Below are 19,455 nucleotides of genomic sequence, written 5' to 3' on the forward strand. Positions count from 1 at the left end.
GGTTTTAAATTTTTAATATGTAAATATTTCAATAATGTTATCATAGAAAACATTCTAATAGCACTTTTCTTAAATTTTTATTATTATCAAATATAGATAAAAGTTGGGACTTCCCTGGCAGTCCAGTGGTTAAGACTCTGTGCTTCCACTGTGGGGGAGGGGTGCGGGTTTAACCCCTGGTTGGGGAACTAGGATGCTACATGCATGGCAAAACAAAAACAAAAACAAATAAAACTAAAACTAAAAAACCCCAACACTTAAGAACTGTGTTTCATTCTGTGTAAATTATACCTTAATTAAAAAATTCAGACACTCAAGAATAATTTTTAAAACATAGATAAAAGTTGATGGACTAGTAAAATGATCACTCGTATAACCCTCACATAGAATCAACTATTGTTAACATAATAAAACATTATAATGTAAATTTTAAGTATTTTGGTTTTTTCCTAATACCTGATTATAGTAAAATATTCAGATAGTATAGCAAAAGCTAAAACATGGACAGACCTTGAAAACAGTATCTTAAATGAAATAAGTCATATGAAAAGGACTACATATCCCATTTATGAAACAGATAGAATAGGCAAATCTATAGAGACAGAATGTAGATTACTGTTTGCTTAAAACCAGGAGTGAGTTTGGGGGGAAACTGAGAGTAAATGCTACTGGATACCATGTTTCTTTTTAGGGTGACAAAAATGCTCTCAAATTGATTGTGGGTGATCAGGTTGCAAAATTCTATAAATATACTAAAAACCATTGAATTATACAGTTTAAATATGTATATTTATAGTATGTGAAATATATCTGAAAGTTATTAAAAACAAGAAATTAATTACAGTGATATCAGTTGACTTCTTTTTTTAAAGGCATTCCCCAAAGTACACTTGAGTAAGGAAAGCAAGATGCAGAAAAATGTGCGTATGATTTCATTTCTGTAACACAATGACAAAACTGCATATATGAATATGTGTACATGTAATTACCTAAGCATGGAATAAATATGGAAGGATATATACTGGGTTGTCAATATGGGTTACCCAGATAGGGGGTGCTAATGTAGGGAGAGGGTGACAAGAGGGGAAGGGAGTAGTAGCCATGCAATATAAGGACTGTTTAGACAAACTGCACTTAAAAAGAAACCCACAGGGCTTCCCTGGTGGCACAGTGGTTAAGAATCCGCCTGCCAATGCAGGGGACACGGGTTCGAGCCCTGGTCCAGGAAGATCCCACATGCCACAGAGCAGCTAAGCCCGTGAGCCACAACTACTGAGCCTGCACTCTAGAGCCCATGAACCACAACTACTGAGCCTGCGTGCCCCAACTACTGAAGTCCGCGTGCCTAGAGCCCGTGCTCCGCAACAAGAGAAGACACCGCAATGAGAAGCCCGCGCACCGCAACGAAGAGTAGCCCCCACTCGCCGCAACTAGGGAAAGCTCATGTACGGCAATGGAGACCCAGCGCAGCCAAAAATAAACAAATAAAAATAAATAAATAAATTTATTAAAAAAAAAAAAGAAACCCATCATGTGTCATGTCTGCAACTTACTTTCAAATGGTTCAGTAAGAAAGTATGTATATGCATACACACAGTTTCATACATACATATATGTACATACACATAAAGATGGATAAAGCAAATATAACCAAATATTAACCATAGTTTTTTTTATTATATGATATATAGTTATTTCTTAATTTTGAAATAATTTTGTGAACAGCTAAGTTTTGTTGCAATGATTTTGAAGGGCTACTTTGAGGGTCATTATTAAGAAAAGAGGCATTACAGTTTTGCAATTCTTAATTATCATTTTAGTGTATCATTTTAGTGTACTGTACACTCTCCTATCAATACACAAGGCAAGCTGATACCACACAGTGGCACACTAGCAGACTGGAAGAACTAATCCCGCTAACAGCATGAAATGAGACTACTACTAGAATGCAGACCCTGTTTTTGATGTTGCAATCCTAACTCCAGAGCTAGGCTACCAGATGTTATTGGGAATGCCACCACTATTTTATATACACATCAGAATCTTCTACTGAAACAGACTACCCCCCAGGAGGCAACCAAGGAAATGATCACTCCAGTCCCATTCTCTTGCATGTCAAGATATTTCCCAGTGACAGACAAGGGTCACATTAGAAAAAAAGAAATTTTCCTCTGGCTTAAGGCCAAAATAATGTTCCTTTGAATGTATCTCTATACATTAAGTTAGAAAGAAAAGTATTTTTTTTAAGGCTTTACAAAAAGAAAAGATTTTAAATGCATCTGCCTTTTATTGTGGCACTCTTGCAAATTTTTTGGAGACTGGAATGTATCGTTTGTAAACCACAATCTCCTACCTATGACCCATCCTGAGGACACCAGAGACATCAGCCTGCAAGAGCTACTCTGCAACTTCCAAGCCTCAGTTCACCTCCCCTTCACCACCAGAAGCTTAAAAAAAATCAAAAGCAAATAGATAACATAGGTATTTTTAATCCAAAGAGGCTCCCCAAGGTACCTACTGAGGCTATCAGTCTCCTATGAGAGGAATGTGAGGCTGTCCCTCAAAATGTGGTCTGTCTGTTAGCAGCGGCGGCGGTGGTGGCAGCAGCAGCAGCAGCAGCAAAAAGCCCAGGCTCTGTGGCCTTTGGGCCCCTGGGTCTCCAACTTTGCTCCAGCTGAGCAGACATTACTGAAGTCATGGTTTCAATACATAAACACCGAGTATTCACCTTTATACTCTGATCAATTTGTGTGTATAAATGAAGTAAAAATCCATCAAATAAAGATTTTTAAAAATGAAATAGAATATATTCTAAATTTGTAAACTGTAAAGTATTATTATTATAAAAATAAGAACTGGCTCACCAGATCATCAGTGGAGGAAACCAACTTGAGTTATGGAATATTTTTTTAAAGGCCTTTTAACTTTCAATATCTAGAATGGAGCAAACAAATTATCACCCAATAGAAATCCTTGTAAAATGTGTTTTTTCCTAAATTTTAAAAGTGCCTTCATTTCCTCATTAAACAAGTAACACATGCCAATTTTTTAAAATTGGAAAATAACAGCAAAGCTGTGTCACACTACCTAATAGGCATTCACTAATATTAACATTTTGGTATTTTCCTTCTAGTCTTTCATTCGCATTTGGGGTCAGTCAGATTCCTTTTAAACAAAGTTGTAATCAAACTAAATATTACTATTTACATCCTGTTATCTTAAGCATTTCTCATGTTGTTGTACAATCACGTCATTCGTTATTCCATCAGCTGTAACTCAAGAATATGCTGAACATATAATACATAATGGAATTACTGACAGTTTCATAACAGTCTCTGAAATATTTAGTTAGAGATAAACATATGAAGAATTCCAGGCTTCTAAAAGCTAAACTTAATTTCTGGCAACCATGACTGGTAATTATAACCAAAAGCCAAATATTATGGAGTCCTTTTTTTAGACTAAGCAAGCTTACCACTCAGCATATATAATCACTGAAACACTTCCAGCATAATGATATCTGCTCAGCTACTGGCAACCATAAACATCGTTGAAGCCCAGAGAAATGTAAAAATTCTCTAATATGATGTGCAAAGCAAAAAATTATATCTGAACAAATTGAAAGCATAAAACTGATCATAAACATAATATATTTTGAGAAAACTCATACTCATATATATTTTCATCTTTGAAAAGTAGCTTTATAAATCATCACAAAAAATAAAACCAATATTGAAAAATGTTTTATCTACTTAATAATAATCTCGAATTCATAAGCACATCAAATTATTTTCAAACTCTATATGAAATCATTGAGGGGAAATTATTTAAAATTTCAAAAAAAAGATACTTGAGTATCCTTATAGTATCAGAAAATAAGGAAGTGCTCAAAAAACAAATGTATGGGAGTATGCCAAAGGAACACAGAAGAGCTCCAAATGGCCAAAAGTAGAAAAGTAGAAAAACGTGAGCAACAAAATAAATAATGTAGTATTGGATTATAAACCAAAATATAAAATAAATATCCATGAGTCCATACTGATATAAATAAATGATTGCCTAAAAAAATAAATGGGAGAGTAGAGACAAGTCTACTGTATAGAAGAATTCAGAATAATTTATGTAAATACTGCCCCCTCAAGAAGGTGGAGCATTACTCCCCACCCCTTAAATGTGGAATCCACACAGAGACTTCCTTCCAAAAAATAAAAGTACGGTGGTAGGGGTAGGGGGGAGTACTTTAGCCTGTAAAAACCTGACAAACACTACCTCAGACAAGTGATCAAGGCCTCAACAGTGATAATGCATGTTGATAGCATGTACCATTAATATGAAGTGATGAAAATGGCACTTTACCACTGTAGTCTTCTCCCCAAGAACCCATAATCCCCATCTAATCATGAGAAAAATATTGGACAAACCCAAATTGAGGGGCATTCTCCACTCTACATTACTCCTGAAAACTGTCAAGGTCATCAAAAACAAAGAGTCTGAAAAACGGTCACAGCTCAGAGGAGCCTAAAAGGGCATGATTCCTAAATGTAATGAGGTCATGAATGCGATCCTGGACAGAAAAAGGACATTAGGAAAAAACTAAGTATTCTGAATAAAGAATGGACTTTAGTTAATAGTAATTTATCAGTATTGGTTCATTAATTGTAACAAATGTACCCTACTAATGTAAGATGTTAATAATAAGGGAAACTGGATATGGGGCATATGAAAACTCCTTGTACTATCTTCACTGCTTTTCTGTAAATTGAAAACTATTCAGAATTAAAAGTGCATATACAGATACATGTGCATATATACATATACATACACATACAAACACATACACACACACACACCACTGACCCTTGAACAATATGGTAGCTAATCCACATATAATTTATAGTTAGCCCTCCATATCCATGGTTCCTCCATGTCCACAGATCCAACCAACTGCAGGCCAAAAGGCCATGTAGTACTATAGTGTTTACTATTGGAAAATACATGAGTATAAGTGGACCCGTGCAGTTCAAACACGTGTTGCTCAAGGGTCAACGGTGTGTGTGTGTGTGTGTGTGTGTGTGCAGAGAGACAGAGAGAAAGAAGTCAAAATAGACATACAGTTATAGATAGGTCATACACACATCTAAGTTCCAAGACAGCAGGGACTTTGTTTTGGTCACTACTCTATACTCCATTGTTAGAACACCTCCAGGGACTCGATAAACATTTTTGGAATGAATAAATGAACATTTATGTTGTGTGACACTGGTTTTATTTCTATAAAAAGGATATGGTATAAAAGTAAAGTATCACCTAATACTGGCCAAGAAATTAGAAAACATTAACATTAATGGGTCCGTTCAACAAACATTTATTATATCTTTACTATAATCTAAAAACTGTGATGGATGTTGGGGATTCAAAAACAAATAAAATATATGAAATTCACAGTCTAACTCTGAGGAAGAAAGTTAAGGACCTGGATGATACATAGATGATAATGACAGAAAATGATTAAGTATAAGGTTCTTGCTTTGGGTACCATAGGAGCGCATACCAAGGGCTTCTAACCCTGCATGAGATGGTAGGTGGTGAAGGATTCATAAGCAAAGGAAGTCAAGCAGGCCCAAAACAACTGATGTGTGGGGAGACAGAGAAAAATCCTGTCTATAGGTACAAAGCATAGTGTTGGATGGTGCTTGAAAGGCAAAGAGGCACCAGACTGTCAAGACGTCTAGGGAGTCACTGGAGGGTGTTAAGGAGGGCAGTGGCATGGTAAGATGGGTGGCTTCAATAGATGGCATCTCTCTGGACACACAGTAGACAGGGTTTAGGCAGATTGTGATCAGTTACAAAGCTGTGGGAGCAGATCAGGCAAAGATGGTGAAGTGCAACAGTGGGGAGGGGATAGAGCTGAGAACTATTTAGGAGGTAATAAAGGCAGATATGGCAATTACTGAATATGGATGGTGATGCCTCTGAACTCATTTCTCCATTTCACCCCTTGCCCTCTTTAATCCATTCCCCACACAGCAGACATAATTATCTTTTTAAAACATAAAGCATATCATCTCGCTCCCCCAATTAAAACCTTCCCATGCCTTCACAGTACATATTCCAAAACTAAACTCCTTAGTGTGGTCTCCAAAAGGCAATATAATCGAGTTCCTGCTTTCTTCTCCAACTTCATCCTGTGCTACCCTCCTCCAGCTATAATGCTTTTCTTTCAATTCCTTAAATATATCAGGCTCCTTCCTATTTTACAGCCATTGTTTATGGCTGATATGTTCTTTGTCCTATGTGTTCCATGGATCTCCACTTAAATGTTACTTCCGAAGAGGCCCAAACTAAAAAGAAGGTCTCTGTCTTATCACTACCAATTACTCTCCATCACAGCAACCTGTTTCCTTCTTTGCACTTAAGATAATTTGCAAGTACAGTTGATTCTTATTATCTGCAGTAGTTATGTTCTGTAAAGTCACTGTGAACACTGAATTAGTGAATACTGAACTCCCAGAGGAAATATAGGGTTAGGTTCCTGTGAGCCTCTGGTCAAAAAATTTTCACCAACTGATCAACACATAATCTTGTTTTATCTGTGTTTCTGTTTAAAGATACCTATTCACTACACTGTATAGTGTTGATTCATGAACACTGAACTCATGGCCAACAGTGCTATAACTCATGCCTGAACAAAGCTTATCTAACAAGTATTTTCTCTGTAAGACACATCACAGCTTCTTGTGCTCAAGAACACTAGACAGCACTCTGGCACTACGCTTTGGGGCCATAAACAGTGAAAGGACCAAAAAAAGCACAAACATGCAAAAAACGTGGCACCAAATAGACCATGAAAAGGAGACTTGTTTATAGTATGAGAGCTGAAATAAGAAGGCCAAACATTGCCTTGTTCAACCTCAGCTGGGAATGTGTGCATCAATTCTAATTTTTCGCTACTCTGTGCATGTCTGTGAATGACTACAAAAGTGCTGCAAGTACTAATTTCAGAGTTACAAATTAATGTTAGCAAGTAGGTGGCTTCACAAATATGGCAGAGGCCAGGACTGTCTGTCATCTTAGCATCTGGCACTCAGTGGACATTCAATAAATATTCAGGAATAAATAAATGCATGAATGTCCAACAGGTATGTGGATACAGAAACCTGAAGGTCAATCAGAGAAGAAGCTTAAGATAAAATAACGGCATGCTAAATAATCACAGATGTGGTAAATGCTGGAAAAGAACTTAAACAAGGTTCTATATGATAGGGAATTATATAGGAGACTAAATTAGGACGGTCCAGTAAGGTCTTTCTGAAAAACTGACTCTTAAGCTGAGAATTGAGAAATATGAAGGAGCAAGTCATGAAGCTGAGTGAGGGGAAAATTCCAGGCAAAGAGAACACTAAGTGTAAAGATACTGAAGCAGGAGAGTGTCTTAATGCCTAGAAAATACGGTCTATTTAAAAGTTGAGATGAAAATGTGGGCTATGTAAACGTGTTAGTGCCTGAATGACTTTATCACAAACACCTCCCAAGCTTTTAGAAGCAGTAACTTCAACCTGTTTAGCATCTCCCAGAGATGTACAAAGGGGATTCCTTTTCTTAAACTCTGTAGAGAAACTTAGATAAATACGGACACCAACACCCCTGACAGTCAAAGATTAGGATGGCACTGGGAGAATTCATCCATGGGGATATGCCAAATAAAAAACATAAAGGGAGCTTTCCAACTTCTCCCACTTCCAAGGCCCTTAATTACAGCCCCTGAATTCCTTCTCTTCTGTGGTCACCCAGGTTGAGTAAGTTGAGGGTCTATTTGTTCTTATTTTGACTATGCAATGAAATAAGTCTGCAAAAGAGCAACAATAATCAAGGACACAATGTGGCTTCTCTCATTCAGAGGAAGCAAAATTGTGGAAACCTATGAGGACTAAAAAATTACATAAAAAAGAAGTACATATAATCAATTCCCCTTCATATAATAGGTACTTGGCAAAATTACTTTTATATATGAATAACTATACCAATAAACACCAATAAAGCAAGAGTAACGGCATCATTAGGAACACCCAAATAATTCAGGCCATGAACAGACCACCAGTGGTCCCCAGCCAGAATCAGTCTACTTCACCATTACAGGGAACACACCATTATGAATACATGAAAACCACAGGAAATGCTCATTTTCTCAAGATTTCTTTGCTTACAGGGAGGTCAACTGCTGTGAATTCCAGGACAGAATGTACTTCTAGAGTTTATGGTCCTGAGAGAATGGGCAATGGGTGAATGATGAGAAATCAGAGTAAAGGAGAAAAGGAAATGTGTCAAATGTCAATTCAGAGCCAGCACAGTAAGATGTTCTCTGCTTATTCAGTATGTAGAACACCTGACCAAATACCTTCATTGATGAAATCATCTCTGACACACCAGTTAAAGAGTCAACATGTATTAAATAAGTCTTACATACTTATTTGTGTTATAACCCTTTATGGAGGGAATCTGGGAAAATAAAACACATGGAAAGTCTCTTCAAGAAGACTGAGGTCCAAACATGGTTAAATCAATTGGTAAAGAATACAATTAAGGGGGGGACCTTCAAGATGGCGGAGGAGTAAGATGTGAAGATCACCTTCCTCCCCACAAATACATCAAAAATACATCTGCATGTGGAACAACTCCTACAGAACACCTACTGAACGCTGGCAGAAGATCTCAGACTTCCCAAAAGGCAGGAAAATTCCCACATACCTGGGTAGGGCAAAAGAAAAAAGAAAAAACGGAGACAAAAGAATAGGGACGGGACCTGCACCAGTGGGAGGGAGCTGTGAAGGAGGAAAGGTCTCCACACACTAGGTAGGCCCTTCACTGGCGGAGACGGGGTGGTGGTGGGGGGAAGCTTCAGAGCCACAGAGGAGAGTGCAGCAACAGGGGTGCAGAGGGCAAAGTGGAGAGATTCCCGCACAGAGGATCGGTGCCGACCAGCACTCACCAGCCCAAAAGGCTTGTCTGCTCACCCACCAGGGCGGCTGGGGACTGGGAGCTGAGGCTCCAGCTTCGGAGTTCAGATCCCAGGGAGAGGACTGGGGTTGGCGGTGTGAACACAGCCTGAAGGGGGCTAGTGCGCCACAGCTAGCCAGGAGGCAGTCCGGGAAAAAGTATGGAACTGCCTAAGAGGCAAGAGACCATTGTTTCGGGGTGCGCGAGGAGAGGGGATTCCTTCCCCATGTGCCCACAGAAGGCAGAGCACTGCCTAAGCGAGCTCCAGAGATGGGCGCAAGCCACGGCTATCAGCTCGGACTTCAGAGACAGGCATGAAACACTAACACTGCTGCCGCTGCCACCAAGAATCCTGTGTACAAGCACAGGTCAATACCCACCCACCCACCCGGGGAGCCTGTGCAGCCTGCCACTGCCAGAGTCCGGAGATCCAGGGACAACTTCCCCAGGAAAACACACGGCACGCCTCAGGCTGTTGCAATGTCATGCTGGCCTCTGCCGCCACAGGCTCGCCCAGCATTCCAATTACGACTACCATACCATTCCCTCTCCCCAGCCTGAGAGAGCAAGAGAGCCCTAATCAGCTGCTACTTTAACCCCCTCCTGTCTGGGCTGGGAACTTGAGGGCAACCTACATGCTGAGGCGGGATCAAAACCAAAGCTGAACACCAGGAGCTGTGCGAACAAAGAAGAGAAAGGGAAGTTTCTCCATGCAGCCTCAGGCGCAGCAGATTAAATCCCCACAATCGACTTGATGAACCCTGCATCTGTGGAATACGTGAACAGACAAAGAATACTCCCAAAACTGAGGTGGTGGATTTTGGAAGCAACTGTAGACTTGGGGTTTGTTGTCTGTGACTGGTTTGTTTCTGATTTTTATGTTTACCTTAGTTTAGTTTTTGGTGCTTGTTATCATTGGTGGATTTGTTTATTGGTTTGGTTGCTCTCTTTTTTAAATTTATTTACTTTTTTATTTGATTTTTCTTTTAATTTTTTTTTCTTCCTTTTCTTCTGAGCTGTGGGGCTGACAGGGTCTTGGTGTCCCGGCCTGGTGTCAGGCCTGAGCCTCCAAGTTGGGAGAGTCAAATCCTGGACACTGGACCACCAGAGACCTCCTGGCCCCACATAATATCAACTGGCGAGAGGTTTCCCAGAGATCTCGGTCTCAACACTAAGACCCAGCTCCACCCAACGGCCAGCAAGCTCCAGTGCTGGATGCCCCATGCCAAACAACTAGCAAGGCAGGAACACAACCGCATCCATTAACACAGAGGCCACCTAAAATCATACTAAGTTCACAGACACCCCAAAACACACCACTGGAAGCGGCCCTGCACATCAGAAAGACAAGATCCAGCCCCACCCACCAGAAAACAGGAACCAGTCCCCTCCACCAAGGAAGCCTACATAAACCACTGAACCAAACTCACCCACTGAGGGCAGACACAAAAAACAATGGGAGCTACGAACCTGTCGCCTGCGAAAAGGAGAGACCCCAAACACAGTAAGTTAAACAAAATGAGAAGACAGAGAAATATGCAACAGATGAAGGAGCAAGGTAAAAACCCACCAGACCAAACAAATGAAGAGGAAATAGGAAATTTACCTGAAAAAGAATTCAGAAAAATGATAGTAAAGATGATCCAAAATCTTGGAAATACAATGGAGAAAATACAAGAAACGTTTAACAAGGACCGAGAAGAACTAAAGAGCAAACAAACAATGATGAACAACACAATAAATGAAATTAAAAATTCTCTAGAAGGAATCAATAGCAGAATAATTGAGGCAGAAGAACGGATAAGCGACCTGGAAGATGAAACAGTGGAAATAACTGCCTCAGAGCAGAACAAAGAAAAAAGAATGAAGAATTGAGGACAGTCTCAGAGACCTCTGAGACAACATTAAATGCACGAATATTCGAATTATAGGGGTCCCAGAAGAAGAAGAGAAAAAGAAAGGGTCTGGGAAAATATCTGAAGAGATTATAGTTGAAAACTTCCCTAACATGGGAAAGGAAATAATCAAGTCCAGGAAGTACAGAGAGTCCCATACAGGATAAATCCAAGGATAAACACGCCAAGACGCATATTAATCAAACTATCAAAAATTAAATACAAAGAAAAAATATTAAAAGCAGCAAGGGAAAAGCAACAAATTATACACAAGGGAAACCCCATAATGTTAACAGCTGATCTTTCAGCAGAAACTCTGCAAGCCAGAAGGGAGTGGCAGGACATATTTAAAGTGATGAAGGGAAAATCCTACAATCAAGATTACTCTACCCAGCAAGGATCTCATTCAGATTCGATGGAGAAATTAAAACCTTTACAGACAGGCAAAAGGTAAGTGAATTCAGCACCACCAAACCAGCTTTACAACAAATGCTAAAGGAACTTCTCTAAGTGGGAAACACAAGCAAAGGAAAAGACCTACAATAACAAACCCCAAACAATTAAGAAAATGGTAATAGGAACATACATATCGATAATTACCTTAAATGTAAATGGATCAAATGCTCCAACCAAAGGACAGAGACTTGCTGAATGGATACAAAAACAAGACCCATATATATGCCGTCGAAAAGAGACCCTCTTCAGACCTAGGGACACATACAGACTGAAAGTGAGGAGACAGAAAAAGATATTCCATGCAAATGCAAATCAAAAGAAAGCTGGAGTAGCAATTCTCATATCAGACAAAACAGACTTTAAAATAAAGACCATTACAAGAGACAAAGAAGGACACTACATATTGATGAAGGGATCAATCCAAGAAGAAGACATAACAATTGTAAATATTTATGCACCCAACATAGGAGCTCCTCAATACATAAGGCAAATGCTAACAACCATAAAGGAGAAATTGACAGTAACACAATAATAGTAGGGGACGTTAACACCCCACTTTCACCAATGGACAGGTCATTCAAAATGAAAATAAATAAGGAAACAAGCTTTAAATGACACATTAAACAAGATGCACTTAATTGATAATTACAAGACATTACATCCAAAAACAAGAGAATACACTTTCTTCTCAAGTGCTCATGGAACATTCTCCAGGATAGATCATATTTTGGGTCACAAATCGAGCCGCAGTAAATTTAAGAAAATTGAAATCGTATCAAGTATCTTTTCCGACCACAAAGCTATAAGACTAGATACCAATTACACAAAAAAAAACTGTAAAAAGTACAAACACATGGAGGCTAAACACTATGTTACTCAATAACCAAGAGATCACTGAAGAAATCAAAGAGGAAACCAAAAAATACCTAGAAACAAATGACAAACACGACGACCCAAAACCTATGGGGTGCAGCAAAAGCAGTTCTAAGAGGGAAGTTTACAGTAATACAATCCTACCTCAAGAAACAAGAAACATCTCAAATAAACAACTTAACCTTACAACTAAAGCAATTAGAGAAAGAAGAAAAAAAAAACCCCAAAGTTAGCAGACGGAAAGAAATCGTAAAGATCAGATCAGAAATAAATGAAAAAGAAATGAAGGAAACAATAGCAAAGATAAATAAAACTAAAAGCTGGTTCTTTGAGAAGATAAACAAAATTGATAAACCATTAGCCAGACTCATCAAGAAAAAAACGGGAGAAGACTCAAATCAACAGAATTAGAAATTAAAAAGGAGAAGTAACAACAGACACTGCAGAAATGCAAAGGATCATGAGAGATTACTACAAGCAACTATATGCCAATTAAATGGACAACCTGGAAGAAATGACAAATTCTTAGAAAATATAGCACAACCTTACGAAACTGAACCTGGAAGAAGTAGAAAATATGAACAGACCAGTCACAAGCACTGAAATTGAAACTGTGATTTAAAATTTTCCAACAAACAAAAGCCCAGGACCAGACGGCTTCACACGTGAATTCTATCAAACATTTAGAGAAGAGCTAACACCTATCCTTCTCAAACTCTTCCATAATATAGCAGAGGGAGGAACACTCCCAAACTCATTCTATGAGGCCACCATCACCCTGATACCAAAACCAGACAAAGATGTCACAAAGAAAGAAAACTACAGGCCAACATCACTGATGAACATAGATGCAAAAATCCTCAGTAAAATACTAGCAAACAGAATCCAACAGCACATTAAAAGGATCATACACCATGATCTAGTAGGGTTTATCCCAGGAATGCAAGGATTCTTTAATATACGCAAATCAATCAATGTGATACATATTAACAAACTGTGATATGTGATACATATTAACAAATACCATATTAACAAATTGAAGGATAAAAACCATATGATAATCTCAATAGATGCAGAAAAAGCTTTTGACAAAATTCAACACCCATTTATGATAAAAACTCTCCAGAAAGTAGGCAGAGAGGGAACCTACCTCAACATAATAAAGGTCATATATGACAAACCCACAGCCAACATCGTTCTCAATGGTGAAAAACTGAAACCATTTCCTCTAAGATCAGGAAGAAGACAAGGTTGCCCACTCGCACCACTGTAATTCAACATAGTTTTAGAAGTTTTAGCCATGACAATCAGAGAAGAAAAAGAAATAAAAGGAATCCAAATCGGAAAAGAAAAAGTAAAGCTGTCACTGTTTGCAGATGACATGATAGTATACATAGAGAATCCTAAAGATGCTACCAGAAAACTACTAGAGGTAATCAATGAATTTGGTAGAGTAGCAGGATACAAAATTAATGCATAGAAATCTCTTGCATTCCTATACACTAATGATGAAAAATCTGAAAGAGAAATTAAGGAAACACTCCCATTTACCACTGCAGCAAAAAGAATAAAATACCTAGGGATTAAACCTACCTAAGGAGACAAAAGACCTGTATGCAGAAAACTAAGACACTGATGAAAGAAATTATAGACGATACAAACAGATGGAGAGATATACCATGTTCTCAGATTGGAAGAATCAACACTGTGAAAATGACTATACTACCCAAAGCAATCTACATATTCAGTGCAATCCCTATCCAACTACCAATGGCATTTTTCACAAAAATAGAACAAAAAATTTTACAATTTGTATGGAAACACAAAGGACCCTGAATAGCCAAAGCAATCTTGAGAAAGAAAAATGGAGCTGGAGGCATCAGGCTCCTGGACTTCAGACTATACTACAAAGCTACAGTAATCAAGACAGTATGGTACTGGCACAAAAACAGAAATATAGATCAATGGAACAGAATAGAAAGCCCAGAGATAAACCCACACACATATGGTTACCTTATTTTTGATAAAGGAGGCAAGAATATACAATGGAGAAAAGACAGCCTCTTCAGTAAGTGGTGCTGGGAAAACTGTACAGCTACATGTAGAAGAATGAAATTAGAACACTTCCTAACACCATACACAAAAATAAACTCAAAATGGACTAAAGACCTAAATGTAAGGCCAGACACTATAAAACTCTTAGAGAAAAACATAGGCAGAACACTCTATGACATAAATCACAGCAAGATCCTTTTTGACCCACTTCCTAGAGAAATGGAGATAAAAATAAACACATGGAACCTATTGAAACTTAAAAGCTTTTGCACAGCAAAGGAAACCATAAACAAGACGAAAAGACAACCCTCAGAATGGGAGAAAATATTTGCAAACGAAGCAACTGACAAAGGATTAATCTCCAAAATATACAAGCAGCTCATGAAGCTCAATATCCAAAAAACTAACAACCCAATCCAAAAATGGGCAGAAGACCTAAGTAGACATTTCTCCAAAGAAAATATACAGAATGCCAACAAACATATGAAAGGATGCTCAACATCAGTAATCATTAGAGAGATGCAAATCAAAACTACAATGAGATTATCACCTCACACGGGTCAGAACGGCCATCATTAAAAAATCTCCGAACAATAAATGCTGGAGAGGATTTGGAGAAAAGGGAACCCTCTTTCACTGTTCGTGGGAATGTAAATTGATACAGCCACTATGGAGAACAATATGGAGGTTCCTTACAAAACTAAAAATAGAACTACCATACGACCCAGCAATCCCACCACTGGGCATACACCCTGAGAAAACCATAATTCAAAAAGAGTCATGTAGCACAATGTTCACTGCAGTACTCTTTACAATAGCCCAGACATGGAAGCACCCTAAGTGTCCATCGACAGATGAATGGATAAAGAAGATGTGACACATATACACAATGGAATATTACTCATCCATAAAAACAAACGAAACTGAGTTATTTGTAGTGAGGTGGATGGACCTAGAGTCTGTCATACAGAGTGAAGTAAGTCAGAAAGAGAAAAACAAATACCGTATGCTAACACACATATATGGAATCTAAAAAAAAAACAAAAAAACGTTCTCATGAACCTAGGGGCAGGACAGGAATAAAGAGACAGATGTAGAGAATGGACTTGCAGACACTGGGCAGGGTAAGGGTAAGGTGGGATGAAGTGAAAGAGTAGCATTGACATATATATAGTACTGAATGTAAAATAGATAGCTAGTGGGAAGCAGCTGCATAGCATAGGGAGATCAGCCTGGTGCTTTGCAACCACCTAGAGGGGTGGGATAAGGAGGTGAGAGGGAGACACAGAGGGAGGGGATATGGGGATATACATATGCATATAGCTGACTGACTTTGTTATACAGCAGACACTAACACAACACTGTAAAGCAATTATACTCCAATAAAGATGTTAAAAAAAAAAACCTTGGAGCCATCCTGTACTCCTCCTCTCCTCTCTCACTCCACATCCAATCCTTTCACAAATCCTGTTCATGCTACCTTCAAATATATCCAGAACCCAACCACTTCTCATCATCGCCCCAATTATCCAGGTGACCCAAACCACCATTATCTCTTGCCTAATTGTTTTAATAGCCTCCAAATAAGCTAGGTAATTTCCTACTTTTGATAACGCGTTAATGTTAATAACATGTAACATGTGACATGTTAATATTAGGGGAAGTTGGCTGGGGGGGGTGTATGGAAACCTGTACTATTTTTCCAAGTTTTCTGTGAGCACAAATAGGAAACCAACAGAGGTCTAAGGAGATAAATATATCATATTTTGGAAAGAGCTACTGCTCTCAAATAAAGACTTGATTAAGGAATAATATATTTCATCAAGATTATGTCTCTAGCTCTACCTTACAGTAGACACAATATAATATTCTACAATTAGCAAATGTAGAAGGCACAGAAGAAACAGACATCAACAGGCCAACACCGCAAACAACTGTTGCAAACAGAATCCACCGTGGATGCTAGAACTAGTGGTCAAAATTCAGAAGAGAAAAATGATTTACATCGTTTCAAAATATGTCTTCCAAGATATTTGTTAATTATAAAGGGAGGGATAGTAACTTTACAATGGAACAATTCGGCAGACACCACCTACCCAAGTGATCGAGGTTATCACCAGTAAGATGCACTAAGGACAGAACCTCATTTCTGTGGCAATTTTGTCAAAAAGGCATAACCTCACTTCTATAATGAGAAAACATTAGACAAGTCCAAACTGAGGTTCATTTTTCAAAACAACTGATCAACACTCTTCAGAAGTGTCAAAATCGTGAAAGACAAGGAAAGACTAAAAAACTGTTACAGATTATAGAAGGAATGAAAGAGGAATAACAACTAAATGCAATGTGGGATCCTAGGTAAGCTGGTGGATCAGAAAAGGGACATGAGTGGAAAACTGTTGAAATTCTAATAAGGTCTATAGTTTAGTTAATAGTATTGTGCCAATGTTAATTTCCCAATTTTGATAATTTTACTATGATTATGTAAGTTAATATTAGAGGAAGTTGGGTGAGGGGGGTGTGGAAATTCTGCCCTATTTTTGCAAATTTTCTGAGTCGAAAATTAGCTCAAAATTAAAAATTTAAAAAGAAAAAAAAATCAGCCTTTGAAGATTTCTGTGAAGTTTTAGCTGAAGTGTTTTAGGGAATGTTCTCTTTTTTTTTTTTTTTTGGAATGTTCTCTTTTTTAAAGGTAAGGATCATATGAATAGTATAGTCATCTTACAAATATTTTCTTTTTGAGTATATTTAATATATATGAATGTATTCAATGAAAACTGTATACTCATAAATAACAGTATGACAATGAATGTATTTTGTTATGAATATATTTGGTGTATGAATATATTCTTGATATGTAATAATATATTCTTACATTGTTGATTAACTGGCTGGCTTCTCTCTGACAAACTAAAGTCTTACACAAAGGATGTTTCCTGTATACTTCGCTTTTGTTTAATGATGTGTTTATACACTGATAAGGCATAAAATCTGAACTTTCCATTAATAAAGTAATTGCCTTAGAATTTTAGGGCTTTTCTTATTAAAGATTATTTTGGGAGTCAAAACTTATTCTATAGATTTGCCTTAATACCTTTTTTGTTGATGCCTTCCCATTCATCATCCAACTAGATATTTTATTTGTCTTTTTAAGAGCATAATGGCCTGAGAAATAAGGATATCCCTACACATTATGTAATAAGAAACAATATTTTTGTTAAAAATGAAAGAATACAGTTTAATATGTTTTTGAGAAAGAGGTACGTAGGTGAAAAGGTCAGGCAATTTGGCTATATGAAAACTTTGTTTTTAAAAAGTAAATTAAGAAGGAAGGCAACAGTCTGGAGAAAATATTTGCAACAATATGATAGACAAAGAACTGAGGTCTTTATGGCATTGTATTGTTGTTTCACTTTCATGATTTACAAAAATATAATAATTTGGCTATATGAAAACTTTGTTTTTAAAAAGTATATTAAGAAGGAAGGCAAGAGTCTGGAGAAAATATTTGCAACAATATGGTAGACAAAGAACTGAGGTCTTTATGGCATTGTATTGTTGTTTCACTTTCATGATTTACAAAAATATAATAAAACTCCAGTTTTATAGATAAAATGAAGAACAAGAGAAATGTTCAGCCTCAGTGATAATTAAACATAAAGTTATATGTGAATCTCAATACTTTAAAAAAAAGTCTATCAAATTAGCAAAAACATAAAATGAGATAATGCCCCATTGCTGATGAGAGGAAAGGAGGGGAGGAACTTCTTCTCATATTTATTGCTGATGGGTACCTAGTGGGGGTTTTTATTTGTTTGTTTGTTTTAAACTTAGAAGTTGTAGCGGAGGAAAAACTTCCTTCTACCCTCCTAGATTCTGTGGCTGGGTCTAAGAGTTAAACTGACATAAGACAGATTAACAGGAGAAAAGCATACAAAAATTTGGTTAATATTTTTTATGTGCACACAGGAGTCTTCATAAGGAAAATGAAGACCCAGAGAAGCAGTTAGGATTGAGAGCTTATACATATTTTAAACAAAGAAATGATAAATTTGTAGAGAAGACACAAGACAAAGGAGTTTTAGCTTGGGGCTGTAAATTCTCAGACAGTGACTAAGAAATAAATGGGGGAAATTAATGGACGGTAAAGGTTATTTTAGCAGGTTTGTTTGTTTAGATCCATTTTGGCGTTGACTTGCAGTTACCAGTGATAAGAATGTTCTTCTTTTCCTGTATAAAGAGGGCACCTTTCTCATGGGAAACTATATGACCTGCTTTTAGGTAAAAAGAGGGAGGTCAGAGAGCCCTTTCTGCATTTGTGATTCTCAAATGCTAATAGCTCAAAATAATCAGTATGCCAAAGTGGCATATTTTTGGGGGTGGCATGTTCCGAACCCCTGTGAAGTATAATATACATACAAAAGTGAATGTATCGTGTGTACAGTTGATAGGTTTTTACAAACTGAACACGTGTGACTAGCATTCTAATCAATAAGCAGGACATTATCAGCACCCCGCAGGAACCTCTTGTGTTCCTTCTAGTATCTAACATAGCCTTTCTGAAGAAAAATATACTGACTGACTGCTGAGTAATAGGGTATATATGATAAGTTTTAGTAGATATTGTTAGTTTTCCAAAGTAGTTCTATCCATTCACACCACCACCATCAGTGTGTACCTTTTCTTTTTGTCCCCCTTCCTCATGTTTATCATTTTGAAAAGCAGTTTGATAAAATGTATCAAGGACCATAAATATATTCATACCCGTTTATCTAGTGATTCTAATAACTGCAAAGATATAAAAAGATACATGCACAAAAGCATTCAGGGAAGCAGAGACCAGGGACCACAGGCTAAATCTGGCCTGATGCAGCCTTAATCCAACCACAACCATTCCTTGTCTGTGGCTGCTTTTTTTGCTACAATGCCAGAGTTTAGTTGTTAGAGACCTTGCAAAGCAGAAAATGTCTACTATCTGACCCGCTCCAGAAAAAGCTTGATGACCCTTGCAATAGAGCATTATATGGAATAGTGAAAGATTGGCAATAACCAATATATCCATCAGAAGGGGAATTACTAAATGAATCCTTAGTGTAAGCATTTAATGGAATAGGACATAGCCACTTGAAATGATGATTAGAGAGATTATTCATCCAACAAATATTTATTAGGCATTTGCTAC

At 37.7% G+C, this 19,455-nt stretch overlaps 1 protein-coding gene across 10 annotated transcripts in view; it reads right to left on the reverse strand.

The window, feature by feature from the left end:
- Positions 1–19,455, reverse strand: part of KIAA1958 — a 225,388-nt gene that overhangs the window by 171,069 nt on the left and 34,864 nt on the right. Inside the window, exon 1 of one of the 10 annotated variants that reach the window (XM_082469155.1) lies at positions 11,490–17,706. The exons of the other annotated variants lie outside the window; for them this stretch is intronic. The gene's annotated coding sequence lies outside the window, so the exon portion shown is untranslated. Of the gene's footprint in view, positions 1–11,489; positions 17,707–19,455 lie in introns of those variants that run through there. 10 annotated transcript variants of the gene reach the window in all.

Source organism: Balaenoptera physalus (genome assembly GCF_965194825.1).
Source record: "Balaenoptera physalus genome assembly, chromosome: 7".
NCBI lineage: Eukaryota > Metazoa > Chordata > Mammalia > Artiodactyla > Balaenopteridae > Balaenoptera > Balaenoptera physalus.